At 47.8% G+C, this 15180-nt stretch overlaps 1 protein-coding gene across 6 annotated transcripts in view; it reads left to right on the forward strand.

Moving 5' to 3' along the window:
* LOC135050328 (beta-1,4-galactosyltransferase 4-like) overlaps positions 1-15180 on the forward strand; it is a 285428-nt gene that overhangs the window by 61863 nt on the left and 208385 nt on the right. The window contains exon 1 of one of the 6 annotated variants that reach the window (XM_063956757.1): positions 9420-9508. The exons of the other annotated variants lie outside the window; for them this stretch is intronic. The gene's annotated coding sequence lies outside the window, so the exon portion shown is untranslated. Of the gene's footprint in view, positions 1-9419; positions 9509-15180 lie in introns of those variants that run through there. 6 annotated transcript variants of the gene reach the window in all.

Consider the following 15180-nt stretch of genomic DNA (forward strand, 5'->3'; position numbering starts at 1 on the left):
ATCTACTGGTCTCCTTGAGCAGTCCCTCCCCACCAGCACTTGCATTACTCCACTGTCTGTATCTGGCCAGAATACATAGTGGCGGATAGGTCATGCTGGGGTTTGGTAGACTTCTGCAAGGACCAAGTGGGTATGCAATGTGTGAATTCTTACCAATACTCGTCAGAGATGGGGATAGAGAGTGAGAAAAGAGAAAAAGATTTTCACGAATACATTTACAACTTTTCACCCGGTCATTCCTGTGTCTTCAGGGAATGACCTCCCACTTCATTAACCGTTACCTCAGGCTTACCATCAGTCCTAATGATCACCTTTCCTGACCACATATCATGGGTGTGGCCCAAAATTCTTCCTATGTGATCCCTGCTTGTAATTTGGTGTGTCATAACTTTTGCTCATTTTCATGTCTAGGGGGTTGGTATGCCTTCTGTGAATCTTTGATCATACAGTTAGATCTTTCCTAGGATCTGGGTAATCAGACATGATTGATCTCAATTCTGTCCGGGACCAGGGATGGCGCATTGCACTGTCCTTGACGGGAATGGTTCCCTGATCATCAGTCTTCCCATTGGGGACTGTGATCACCCTGACAGGACTAAACTCAATCACATCACCTTGTTTTGGTCTTACAATATGGGGTACATTTGTTTGTGCGTGATATAAAACATTGTACGTACCTGTGGACACGACCTCACCTGACCCTCCGTTAGGGGGTTTGATTATTGCCTTTACCAATTTGGTCGCGTCCACCTGGATGTCTTGTAGGATGGCTTCTGGAAGAGGTGCCGACATCGTTCTGGGCTCACTTTCTTGTTTGTATTCCTGAGGAAAGTTTAACATGGGGTGCGACTTGCATGGGTTAATAGTTGTACATTCAACAGTATTACAATAATCATTGTTACATTTATTACACTTATTCTTATAATCTATATTACAGTTGCTAAGAGCGTTTTTATTGTTCCACCTTTGTGCTTTTCTCTCCGCAATCAACTCCTCTCCTGCTGCCATATCTCTCCTCTCAAGATAAGAGTCAGAAAAGTCAATAGACTCTTTTTGTAATTCACTTTCCTGTTGCCATAACTGTAAACAATCATCATGTTTAACTCGTTGTTTCCAGGATTTTATGAGACTGATCCTTTGCCTTAAATTATGCAACACCTCTGAGTCAAAACTACCTATCCCGGGAAATGGTGCCTTATCCCCCGCAGTCATTCGTGTCCATTCATCACAAAAGGTCTCAGTGTGGGGACCATATTTCCCCCACATTACTAACCGAGCAGACCCTCGGTGTCTGCAAGCCTCTGGAGTCTGAATCCTGACCTCCGACCGTCTCTGTGTTGTGCACTTGGCTGCCATTGTGGACCTTTTTAACACAGAAAAACTTCCTAAAATGCACCAAACACAGAACTTCGTTGGAAATCCTTAAAGCTCTTCCACTGAACTTCTTCTGCTCCGGGTATCCCCGTTCCGCCTTCTAGCAGACACGTGTAGCCGTTGCAGGCCCTATCTCTAGAGATTTTCCTGAGAAAATTCCCTTCCTTTTTCTTTACACAAATCACGCTTGCATGTGCTCCCTACAACACGTATGAGGGCAAGATTTACGCATGGATATACGACCTCATATCACGTTGCGTTATTGGTCACACATACAACCGTGCGGTCCAATCGTACCACTTATAGACACTTGTTGCCCATAAATGGTAGGATCATTGGAGTCTCCCTACTGTGCTCCAAAACAGCCAGAGCGTAATACAACGAAAACTTTATCACACTCTGTTGCACGTTTTCACTCAGATCGTGCTCATCACGTTCCACATAGATCACACAGATCACAAAGTCCACAAAGCGGAATTCAATACCGTTTTTATCACATAGATCACAAAGTCCACAAAGCGGGATTCAATACACTCATACCGTTTTCAACCCACTATCATTCTTATAGTTTTCTGATCAGAAAAATCATTTCCCGTAGTCTGATAGCTCTCCCCAGAGGCGTTACAGTAAAGTAAGGTATTTAAACTAAATTTTGGAAACTGAACAAATGTGTGCTATTGTCTTGTGGCTTCTGTATCGCCTTACTATAAGCGATATTTCACTATATAAACGCTTACCAAACACCACACAGTATCTTCTATGCTGTGTGCTTGTTTTTTCTCAGCACGTTATCAATGCAAATGGCAAACAGGAAGGTGAGATGTGAAACTTACACAGATAAAAATGCAATTCTAAATTTAATCTAATAACATACATTGATGTAAGCACACGCATATGAAATTACATATAAGTACCAATCACTATTACTTATGATTGACTATGATATAGATTAAATAAATGCATAAAAAAAACTCATTAAATGATGATTTCTTTTTGACAGTGGATGGCTGATTGTTTCCTGAGTCAACTGAAAACCAGCCGCTCAGAAAAAAAAAAAAAAAAAATTTGACCTTCCCAAAATGGCCGCTGCTCCTCCCCCTTCCACCTCCATGAGGGTCACACAAAATGGTGGACAGACCATGCGGCCTCTTGTCACAAAGAAAGTCATCATTCAAAACTCCTAAAGTTATTCTAGGCCTGAGTGTGTAGTTGGCACCAAATTGAAATAAAAACCAGATTTTCAAAGACAATAGCGTACTGTTCTTACCTCCGGTTACCGGGTTCCTTCAGCACTCTTTATCTAAGCGAAGCAGACGCTTATCCCGTCAGCACTGTGAGACAACCTCCCACCCTTTGCTGGAGGGATAATGTCTGCTGATCTACCTAGTGCAGATATGAGAAGTATAGGACGAGCCCGCAATTGACAATGCTAAATTCCTTGTCGTATAAACAACCCTTTATGAAGCTAAGAACACTGTACGCTGTTTGCTCAAGAAGTACCGTAATGGTACGCTATTGGCGTAGCGATCGCTCAGCCGTAGGCGAGACGCTCAAGCGTCACGTTCGCTCGCGGCCCAGTGATCACAGGACACGTTATTGGTTATGTCTAGGGGAATGATTCGCTGTAGCGTAGCTTACGCTCGAGACCACGAGGAGGTCACCAGCGATGCAGACGCTTACAACACTATACCTTTATGTTAAAACCTTATACCAGTGAAATACACAGAATACCTTAATGTGAGTACAGGGTGTAAGTGCAACCTTGTGTAACCTGACTATCTACAAAGCTGCTTGAGCGTCACCGACGCTCAAGTGAACACTTAACACTATAGAAAATACACAGATACTGGTTTAGGTTCCAAGGCCTATTAACTGTATTATATCTAATATACTTGTAAAAAGGGGGTAACAGTACAAATGATACACTACAATATAACAGAGACTTCCTAACCACAGATCTAAACAATAAATGCAAAAAGACAATACTACACTGACCTAAATGTAATACAATACAATACTATAATACTATGAGAGATATAAGAGAAAAGAGGAGAGAGAGAGAGAGAGAGACGGAGAGACGGAGAGAGATGAGAGAAATTGGCTCACAATAACATTAAAAAACAATATGGTTGCAGCGAAGCTTACACATGTGAGGAACAATCGCTGCGCAGTTAATAAATGCTGAGAATCTTTGTTTAGAAAGTACTTGAGCTTACCCATGCTGCCTGTCCCTATATACACAACACCCAGCTACACAATCGTCCCTACAATGCCGCATGGGGCAGAAGCTAGACTCCATTTTATTCCAAAATGTCCAAGCCTCAAAACAATGCATATGTTCTGATTTTACAATTCCAAACCATCTAAAACACCTTTCACAATGTAATCCAACTTCCTAGAACCATCTCATAATTTCACATCCCAAACAACTTCAGTATCTCTATAACCAGAGCATATGAGTTATCACAAGACCAGACCACCAGGTACTCACAAGTATCAGCCTGCCATTGCTACCAGCACATATTCAAAAGTACTGCATGGTGGTATTTATGATTAACAAGATCCCAGCTACCATCACAGATTCCACAGGGCACCAACACAAACACCCAACAATCATACAACCAAGTTACAATATCCTATTTAAACCAGAAAGCAATCTATCTGTTTCCTTATCTAGCCATGTGAAGTTCAATACTTAGCCTTTGGGAAGGAATTCTGTCCTGGGGATGTAGCCGCCATGCTGCTTGATGCTAGCTTAGTTCTGAGTGAGAGAGTCAGCCCTGTGATCTCCAGTGGGTATATCATACCTGCATTCCAGCTGTGGGGGTGTGTCAACCACAAGAAGTGTGTGTCCCTCCCAGCATGTGAGCCAGCTGCATCAGTGGCCTTGGTTATGTAACACAATGGGTGATGACCAACACATTCCTGTCTAGTGAGAAGCTATTGTTTGGCGAATACAAACCCAGAATCCTGTCTGGGTTTTGTTCTATATTCATGATGTCCACTTTCAGTTGAGACAATGACATCTCAGCCCTCATTCTCCTGTATACAAATCCAGCCCCATTTGTAAACACAGGTGTTGGCCTTCCTCATTGAGTCTCAAAAGCTCAGTGTAATTACAGACTATTGTACTCCGTCTGCGGGAAAGATACTGATTTGGAGTACAATTGATCTTCAATTACTATTCCTGTGTTTACCTTATGCATGTGTAGGTATGAGGCCCTCTTAACATGCAAACTATTGTTTGGGGGATCTCTGAGGTCAAAGAGCCATTTGAGACCCACTGATGCATGACTAAGTAAGAACAAATGATAATAGAAAATAGACATAACTTGTTATGTCCATAACTATTCGCACGAGCGATTAATCCGCTCCAAACCAACACCGGAATATTGCTATTTAAATACTCTTCCGATGGGTACCAAACACTGCTGTATGACCCCTGTTAGATCCTTCGCACAATACAAAGAGGGATTCCTCCGTTCAGGGACATTCTATATTAACCAAACTTTCAGAATCTATCAAAGGGACCATAATCTATAAACTACATTAATTGTGAACATTTGTAACGAATGAGTCGCACGCTACGATCACATAAACTCTACCGTAAATGCGCATACCGCGCCTGCGTGTGCACGCTATTGCGGGTATGCGCCTCCACGGGAGAGCGTACGCACGCGCAGCACGGACCAGTGTGCGGTGCAAATATGGCAGTGTGCATTGAGACATTTTTCTGACTTTGACAGTGTAATCTAGGAATTGTGTGCAGGAAGGTTGTTAGTAGTTTTATTATCCTGTGCTAATATGATAAGAGGGAGGTAAATGTTGATTTAGGACATTAATGTGTTTTGTATTTTAACCACACGTTCCTGGCATATGTCTGTTTGCTGCTGATATCTGTCCCTGTGTACTTTGCCGTACTTCAACGTGTGGACTTGAAACTCCAGATGTGCGCAGGAAGTCTTCTCATGATTCTTGGGATTCTAGTTGTGGGGAGAGTCCCCCCCGCCCGATGCAGCTGGTCTCAGTGTAGTGACACTTAGATGAGAACTGAGCGTCCCACTGCTGCAGCTGGTCTTAGCATAGTGGCGCTCAGATGAGAACTGAGCCTCCCCCTGCTGCAGCTGGTCTCAGCGTAGTGGCGCTCAGATGAGAACCGAGTGCCCCCTGCTGCAGCTGGTCTCAGCGTAGTGGCGCTCATATGAGAACTGAACGTCCTCCTGCTGCAGCTGGTCTCAGCGTAGTGGCGCTCATATGAGAACTGTGCGTCCTCCTGCTGCAGCTGGTCTAAGCATAGTGGCGCTCAGATGAGAACTGAGCGTCCTCCTTGCTGCAGCTGGTCTCAGCGTAGTGGCGCTCAGATGAGAACTGAACGTTCTCCTGCTGCAGCTGGTCTCAGAGTAGTGGCGCTCATATGAGAACTGTGCGCCTCCTTGCTGCAGCTGGTCTCAGCGTAGTGGCGCTCATATGAGAACTGTGCGCCTCCTTGCTGCAGCTGGTCTCAGCGTAGTGGCGCTCAGATGAGAACTGAGCGTCCTCCTGTTGCAGCTGGTCTCAGCGTAGTGGCGCTCAGATGAGAACTGAACGTCCTCCTGCTGCAGCTGGTCTCAGCGTAGTGGCGCTCAGATGAGAACTGAGCGTCCTCCTGTTGCAGCTGGTCTCAGCGTAGTGGCGCTCAGATGAGAACTGAGCGTCCCCCTGCTGCAGCTGGTCTCAGCGTAGTGGCGCTCATATGAGAACTGTGCGTCCTCCTGCTGCAGCTGGTCTCAGCGTAGTGGCGCTCATATGAGAACTGTGCGTCCTCCTGCTGCAGCTGGTCTCAGCGTAGTGGCGCTCAGATGATAACTGAACGTCATCCTGCTGCAGCTGGTCTCAGCGTAGTGGCGCTCATATGAGAACTGAACGTCCTCCTGCTGCAGCTGGTCTCAGCGTAGTGGCGCTCATATGAGAACTGTGCGCCTCCTTGCTGCAGCTGGTTTCAGCGTAGTGGCGCTCATATGAGAACTGTGCGCCTCCTTGCTGCAGCTGGTCTCAGCGTAGTGGCGCTCATATGAGAACTGTGCGCCTCCTTGCTGCAGCTGGTCTCAGCGTAGTGGCGCTCAGATGAGAACTGAGCGCCTCCTTGCTGCAGCTGGTCTCAGCGTAGTGGCGCTCATATGAGAACTGAGTGCCCCCCTGCTGCAGTTGGTCTCAGCGTAGTGGCGCTCAGATGAAAACTGAGCGCCCCCCTGCTGCAGCTGGTCTCTCGCGTAGTGGCGCTCAGATGAGAACTGAGCGCCCCCCTGCTGCAGCTGGTCTCAGCGTAGTGGCGCTCAGATGAGAACTGTGCGCCCCCCTGCTGCAGCTGGTCTCAGCGTAGTGGCGCTCAGATGAGAACTGTGCGCCCCCCTGCTGCAACTGGTCTCAGCGTAGTGGCGCTCAGATGAGAACTGAGCGCCCCCCTGCTGCAGCTGGTCTCAGCGTAGTGGCGCTCAGATGAGAACTGAGCATCCCCCTGCTGCAGCTGGTCTCAGCGTAGTGGCGCTTATATGAGAACTGAGCGCCCCCTGCTGCAGCTGGTCTCAGCGTAGTGGCGCTCATATGAGAACTGAACGTCCTCCTGCTGCAGCTGGTCTCAGCGTAGTGGCGCTTATATGAGAACTGAGCGCCCCCTGCTGCAGCTGGTCTCAGCGTAGTGGCGCTCAGATGAGAACTGAAGTTCCCCTCTTTGCACCTTTGCAGATGGCGCATACGCTGTAGAGTGCTGATCACAAGGTGCCAAATCAGAAGTGATGTCGGCTGGTTTTCTGAGATTTCCTCTTAAAATGTTGGGAGATGTAGGAGGAAGGAGGAGGCGCAGGGACGCCAGATAAAGCCTATCCGCCAGTTCCGTGGCTAAAACTCTAGAAATTCTTTTACACAACACGGAATAGAATTAGCATAAATCTTGTGCTTCTCATAACTTCCTCACATGTACAGAGGGAGCCACACTTATCTTGGCTTCTCTGCTGCACCTAGGTGCACCATGTTTTATTAGCATAAGCCCTTCATCTATTGTTCTCAGCTGCAATACAATACAGAGAGAACAATACAGCAGGGGATTAAGTCATTACAGCAGGGGATTAAGTCTGACTGCCCTGGCTCAGGTAATCCTATTAAAGGCCAAGATAAAGATGGCTCCATCTGTACTGCTGTCTACTACTCCTATCAGGACGCTCTGGGCGCTGCCAAACCAACCTGCTCCCAATCTCTCTCTAGCCCCAAATGCGTTTTTATTTTTTAATATGTAAATCACTTCTGTACGTTCTCCACCAACCACCCTCAGAATCTTTCCTGGTTCCCAGCAACTTGTAAGGGGTCTATTCACTAAAGCCTTGGATGGAGATAAAGTATTTATTTATTTTTTATTTATTAACAGTTTCTTATATAGCGCAGCAAATTCCGTTGTGCTTTACAATTGGAAATAACAGTGATATAACAAACTGGGTGATAACAAACAGTCATAGAGGAAGGAAGGCCCTGCTCACAAGCTTACACTCTATGTAAAGTACCAGCCAATCAGCTCCTAACCTTAATGTCACAGGCAGTGTTTGAAAAATGACCGCTAGGAGCTGATTGGTTGGTACTTTATCTCCAGCGACTTTATCTCCATCCAAGGCTTAGTAAATAGGACCCCTTAGTCTTTGTTTCATTTCCTTGATGTTGTATTTTCTTTCCACTAAAATATTCAATGGGGGGAATTCAATTAGCCATGGGTTTACTCCACGGCTAATAGGTGGCTTAAATCCCTGTGGCGCGAGAAAAAGCTATTCAGTTAAATAGTCTTTCATTAAATTAAGCGTAAACTGCGGATTCAATGGGTTTTTACCCCCAATTTTGCCATGCAGACTTTGTCTCGTGGCACATGCAGGGCCTAATTTAGACCTGATGGCAAGGGTGCGTTTTTTGCATCCCTGCGATCAGGTAGTCGCCGCCTACAGAGGGAGGAGGAATTACTGTAGCTGTGCAGGTGTGCGAACGCATGTGTAGAGAGCTGCACAAACAAAAGTTTATGCAGTCTCCGCACAGCCCAGGACTTACTCAGCCACTGTGATGATCGGGGCCGGAGCGGACATCAGAAACCCTACTACCAACCTCTAAAACGTTCAGTTGCCACCCACAAACGGCCTCTTCCTGGCAGTCACCTTGCGATCGCCTGTGCGATCGCTTGGTTTACACCATCCCGTCGCTGGCCGGCGCTCCGTGTCGCTGAGGACCGACGCGCCTGCGCATTGCGATACATCTGCAGTTCAGACCCCATCGCCCGCTGTGCAAAAACAAACAGCAGCGATTGAGTCTGTATTAGGCCCGCAGAGGGAAGCCAATTAGTGGGAATTACGCCACATGCGAGTCCCTGCAGTCGGGCGAGGTAAAGTCCACGGAAACGCCTCAAAATCTGGTTTGCGGGAAAAACCTATAGATTACGCGGAATCAGTGGGTTTCTGCGCCTGAATCCCAATTATTAGGCGTGGGGAAAAAGGCTATTTAATTGAATACCCTTTCCCCACGCAGCAGAGATTTTTTGCTGGCAATTAGTCGTGTGTTAAACCCTGCTGCTAATTGAATTCCCACCCCTTATATCGTTGATCTGTAAAAACCTTTTAATGCTTTTCATGTGACACTGGTGACCTCACCACTTTCAGGATAATCTGACACAGAACTGCATGCACCCCTCTCCAGCTCAGTGCCTACTCCTCGCAGAACGCTGCTTCCTGGGAGGTTGTGGAGCTGTCAAGGAACTTGCTGCTGCCCCAGTTGTGCGGAATGCAGGTCTTGTGCCTGCACATGCAGGGAAGGCATTAACCCCTTCACCATCCTCTATCACTGGCCCATTGTCCATCCTTGGCTGAGCAGCCGGACAGACATTCTCCCAGCTAATGTCCAGGCAGCCTGCCACATGGCACAGAGGCAGCCTTGTGAACATGGGAGGGAGGAGCTGGGGACGGAGTGTCACTCCATCTGCAGACGCTGCTCTGTAATCCCTTTTCTGTTACACAGGGATGGGGAATTTTGTGTTTCAGTAGTCAGGACAGAGGCCTGATTGTGGGGAGAGACTGTCCGAATCCTGCATCTGATTCTCAGGGAGAGACTTCCAGGGCAGGATGGGAGACTGCAGGTAAGCACTCACATTCTCTGCTGCAAGTCTGTATCTCTGCAAACTTCACAAACTTATTTACTGAAACACTGCAGGCTGTATGCTTTTAGCAGATTCTATTTCGTTCTCCTGCTTTTCTTCTTTCCTCAGCGGTGATCCGCATATCACATTGTCACTATGGGTAGACTCTTTTTATCAGACAAAACTTTGTAACTGAAATCTAAGTTGAGAATTCTGGCAATTTTTACAGTATGTTGTATAACGCTACCACGGTGATAGGTGTACATCAGTGTCCACAAGCCTTTGTTATTGTATCAGTCCTACATTATAGGCTGATTTATCATTAAATCAGTGTACTTACTTTTCTCTGACGTCCTAAGTGGATGCTGGGGACTCCGTCAGGACCATGGGGAATAGCGGCTCCGCAGGAGACAGGGCACAAAACTAAAGCTTTAGGATCAGGTGGTGTGTACTGGCTCCTCCCCCTATGACCCTCCTCCAAGCCTCAGTTAGGTTTTTGTGCCCGTCCGAGCAGGGTGCAATCTAGGTGGCTCTCTTAAGGAGCTGCTTAGAAAAAGTTTTTAGGTTTTTTATTTTCAGTGAGTCCTGCTGGCAACAGGCTCACTGCAACGAGGGACTTAGGGGAGAGAAGTTCAACTCACCTGCGTGCAGGATGGATTGGCTTCTTAGGCTACTGGACACCATTAGCTCCAGAGGGAGTCGGAACACAGGTCTCACCCTGGGGTTCGTCCCGGAGCCGCGCCGCCGACCCCCCTTGCAGATGCTGAAGATTGAAGGTCCAGAAACCGGCGGCAGAAGGCTCTTCAGTCTTCTTGAAGGTAGCGCACAGCACTGCAGCTGTGCGCCATTGTTTGTCACACACTTCTCACCAACGGTCACGGAGGGTGCAGGGCGCTGCTGGGGGCGCCCTGGGCAGCAATGTAAATACCTTTTATGGCTAAAAAATACATCACATATAGCCCTTGAGGCTATATGGATGTATTTAACCCCTGCCAGATATTACAAACTACGGGAGAAAAGCCCGCCGGAATAGGGGGCGGGGCTTATTCTCCTCAGCACACAGCGCCAATTTCCTGCTCAGCTCCGCTGTGAGGAAGGCTCCCAGGACTCTCCCCTGCACTGCACTACAGAAACAGGGTAAAACAGAGAGGGGGGGCATTTTTTGGCGATATTTTGATATATTTAAGCTGCTATAAAGAACAACACTTATATAAGGTTGTTCCCATATATATTATAGCGCTTGGGTGTGTGCTGGCAAACTCTCCCTCTGTCTCCCCAAAGGGCTAGTGGGGTCCTGTCTTCGATAAGAGCATTCCCTGTGTGTCTGCTGTGTGTCGGTACGTGTGTGTCGACATGTATGAGGACGATGTTGGTGTGGAGGCAGAGCAATTGCCGGTAATGGTGATGTCACCCCCCAGGGAGTCGACACCGGAATGGATGGCTTTGTTTATGGAATTACGTGATAATGTCAGCACATTACAAAAATCAGTTGACGACATGAGACGGCCGGAAAACCAGTTGGTACCTGCCCAGGCGTCTCAGACACCGTCAGGGGCTGTAAAACGCCCTTTACCTCAGTCGGTCGACACAGACCCAGACACGGACACTGAATCTAGTGTCGACGGTGAAGAAACAAACGTATTTTCAAGTAGAGCCACACGTTATATGATCACGGCAATGAAGGAGGCTTTGCATATCTCTGATACTGCAAGTGCCACAAAAAGGGGTATTATGTGGGGGGTGAAAAAACTACCTGTAGTTTTTCCTGAATCAGAGGAATTGAATGATGTATGTGATGAAGCGTGGGTTAACCCAGATAGAAAAGTGCTAATTTCAAAAAAATTATTGGCATTATACCCTTTCCCGCCAGAGGTTAGGGCGCGCTGGGAAACACCCCCTAGGGTGGATAAGGCGCTCACACGCTTATCAAAACAAGTGGCGTTACCGTCTCCTGATACGGCCGCCCTCAAGGATCCAGCTGATAGGAGGCTGGAAACTACCCTAAAGAGTATATACACACATTCTGGTGTTATACTGCGACCAGCCATCGCCTCAGCCTGGATGTGCAGTGCTGGGGTGGTCTGGTCGGATTCCCTGACTGAAAATATTGATACCCTGGATAGGGACAGTATTTTATTGACTATAGAGCAATTAAAGGATGCTTTTCTTTATATGCGAGATGCTCAGAGGGATATTTGCACTCTGGCATCGAGAGTAAGTGCGATGTCCATATTTGCCAGAAGAAGTTTATGGACGCGACAGTGGTCAGGTGATGCGGATTCCAAACAACATATGGAAGTATTGCCGTATAAAGGGGAGGAATTATTTGGCGTAGGTCTATCGGATCTGGTGGCCACGGCAACTGCCGGAAAATCCACCTTTTTACCTCAGACCCCCTCCCAACAGAAAAAGACACCGTCTTTTCAGCCGCAGTCCTTTCGGTCCTATAAGAACAAGAGGGCAAAAGGACAGTCATATCTGCCCCGGGGCAGAGGAAGGGGTAAGAGAGGGCAGCAAGCAGCCCCTGCCCAGGAACAGAAGCCCTCCCAGGGTTCTGCAAAGCCCTCAGCATGACGCTGGGGCTGTACAAGCGGACTCAGGAGCGGTGGGGGGTCGACTCAGGAATTTCAGCGCACAGTGGGCTTGCTCACAGGTGGACCCTTGGATCCTGCAGGTAGTATCTCAGGGTTACAGGTTGGAATTCGAGAAGTCTCCCCCTCGCCGGTTCCTAAAGTCTGCTTTGCCAACGTCTCCCTCAGACAGGGCGACGGTATTGGAAGCCATTCACAAGCTGTTTTCTCAGCAGGTGATAGTCAAGGTACCCCTCCTACAACAGGGAAAGGGGTATTACTCCACGCTATTTGTGGTACCGAAGCCGGACGGCTCGGTAAGACCTATTCTAAATCTGAAATCTTTGAACCTGTACATACAAAAATTCAAGTTCAAGATGGAATCACTCAGAGCAGTGATAGCGAATCTGGAAGAAGGGGACTTTATGGTGTCCCTGGACATAAAGGATGCTTACCTGCATGTCCCAATTTGCCCTTCACATCAAGGGTACCTCAGGTTCGTGGTGCAAAACTGTCATTATCAGTTTCAGACGCTGCCGTTTGGATTGTCCACGGCACCTCGGGTCTTTACCAAGGTAATGGCCGAAATGATGATTCTTCTGCGAAGAAGAGGCGTATTAATTATCCCTTACTTGGACGATCTCCTGATAAGGGCAAGGTCCAGAGAACAGCTGGAGGACGGAGTAGCACTAACCCAATTAGTGCTGCAACAACACGGGTGGATTCTGAATTTTCCAAAATCTCAGTTGACCCCGACAACACGTCTGCTGTTCCTGGGAATGATTCTGGACACGGTTCAGAAAAAGGTGTTTCTTCCGGAGGAGAAAGCCAAGGAGTTATCCGAACTTGTCAGGAACCTCCTAAAACTAGGAAAAGTGTCTGTGCATCAATGCACAAGAGTCCTGGGAAAGATGGTGGCTTCTTACGAAGCAATTCCATTCGGCAGATTCCACGCACGAACTTTTCAGTGAGATCTGCTGGACAAATGGTTCGGATCGCATCTGCAGATGCATCAGCGGATAACCTTATCGCCACGGACAAGGGTGTCTCTTCTGTGGTGGTTGCAGAGTGCTCATCTGTTAGAGGGCCGCAGATTCGGCATACAGGACTGGGTCCTGGTGACCACGGATGCCAGTCTGAGAGGCTGGGGAGCGGTCACACAGGGAAGAAACTTCCAGGGAGTATGGTCAAGCCTGGAGATGTCTCTTCATATAAATATACTGGAGCTAAGAGCAATTTACAATGCTCTAAGCCTGGCAAAACCCCTGCTTCAGGGTCAGCCGGTGTTGATCCAGTCGGACAACATCACGGCAGTCGCCCACGTAAACAGACAGGGCGGCACAAGAAGCAGGAGAGCAATGGCAGAAGCTGCAAGGATTCTTCGCTGGGCGGAAAATCATGTGATAGCACTGTCAGCAGTGTTCATTCCGGGAGTAGACAACTGGGAAGCAGACTTCCTCAGCAGACACGATCTACACCCGGGAGAGTGGGGACTTCATCCAGAAGTCTTCCACATGATTGTGAACCGTTGGGAAAAACCAAAGGTGGATATGATGGCGTCTCGCCTCAACAAAAAACTGGACAGGTATTGCGCCAGGTCAAGAGACCCTCAGGCAATAGCTGTGGACGCTCTGGTAACACCGTGGGTGTACCAGTCAGTGTATGTGTTTCCTCCTCTGCCTCTCATACCCAAAGTACTGAGAATTATTCGGCAAAGGGGAGTAAGAACGATACTCGTGGCTCCGGATTGGCCAAGAAGAACTTGGTACCCGGAACTTCAGGAGATGCTCACGGAAAATCCGTGGCCTCTACCTCTAAGACGGGACCTGATTCAGCAGGGACCGTGTCTATTCCAAGACTTACCGCGGCTGCGTTTGACGGCATGGCGGTTGAACGCCGAATTCTAAAGGAAAAAGGCATTCCAGAAGAGGTCATTCCTACACTGGTTAAAGCCAGGAAGGAGGTGACTGCACAACATTATCACCGCATTTGGAGAAAATATGTTGCGTGGTGTGAGGCCAGGAAGGCCCCCACGGAGGAATTTCAACTGGGTCGATTCCTACATTTCCTGCAAACAGGATTGTCTATGGGCCTCAAATTGGGGTCCATTAAGGTTCAAATTTCGGCCCTGTCGATTTTCTTCCAGAAAGAATTGGCTTCAGTTCCTGAAGTCCAGACTTTTGTAAAAGGAGTACTACATATACAGCCCCCGGTTGTGCCCCCAGTGGCTCCGTGGGACCTGAATGTAGTTTTGGATTTTCTCAAATCCCATTGGTTTGAGCCACTCAAATCGGTGGATTTGAAATATCTTACATGGAAAGTAACCATGCTACTGGCCCTGGCTTCAGCCAGGAGAGTATCAGAATTGGCGGCTTTATCGTATAAGAGCCCATATCTGATTTTCCATTCGGACAGGGCAGAACTGCGGACGCGTCCTCAGTTTCTGCCTAAGGTGGTGTCAGCGTTTCACCTGAACCAGCCTATTGTGGTGCCTGCGGCTACTAGCGATTTGGAAGATTCCAAGTTGCTGGACGTTGTCAGGGCATTGAAAATATACATTTCAAGGACGGCTGGAGTCAGAAAATCTGACTCGCTGTTTATACTGTATGCACCCAACAAGCTGGGTGCTCCTGCTTCTAAGCAGACGATTGCTCGTTGGATTTGTAGCACAATTCAACTTGCACATTCTGTGGCAGGCCTGCCACAGCCTAAATCTGTCAAGGCCCATTCCACAAGGAAGGTGGGCTCATCCTGGGCGGCTGCCCGAGGGGTCTCGGCATTACAACTCTGCCGAGCAGCTACGTGGTCGGGGGAGAACACGTTTGTAAAATTCTACAAATTTGATACCCTGGCTAAAGAGGACCTGGAGTTCTCTCATTCGGTGCTGCAGAGTCATCCGCACTCTCCCGCCCGTTTGGGAGCTTTGGTATAATCCCCATGGTCCTGACGGAGTCCCCAGCATCCACTTAGGACGTCAGAGAAAATAAGATTTTACTTACCGATAAATCTATTTCTCGTAGTCCGTAGTGGATGCTGGGCGCCCATCCCAAGTGCGGATTGTCTGCAATACTTGTACATAGTTATTGTTACAAAAAAATCGGG

The sequence above is a fragment of the Pseudophryne corroboree genome, chromosome 2, assembly GCF_028390025.1.
Source record: "Pseudophryne corroboree isolate aPseCor3 chromosome 2, aPseCor3.hap2, whole genome shotgun sequence".
Classification (NCBI taxonomy): Eukaryota; Metazoa; Chordata; class Amphibia; order Anura; family Myobatrachidae; genus Pseudophryne; species Pseudophryne corroboree.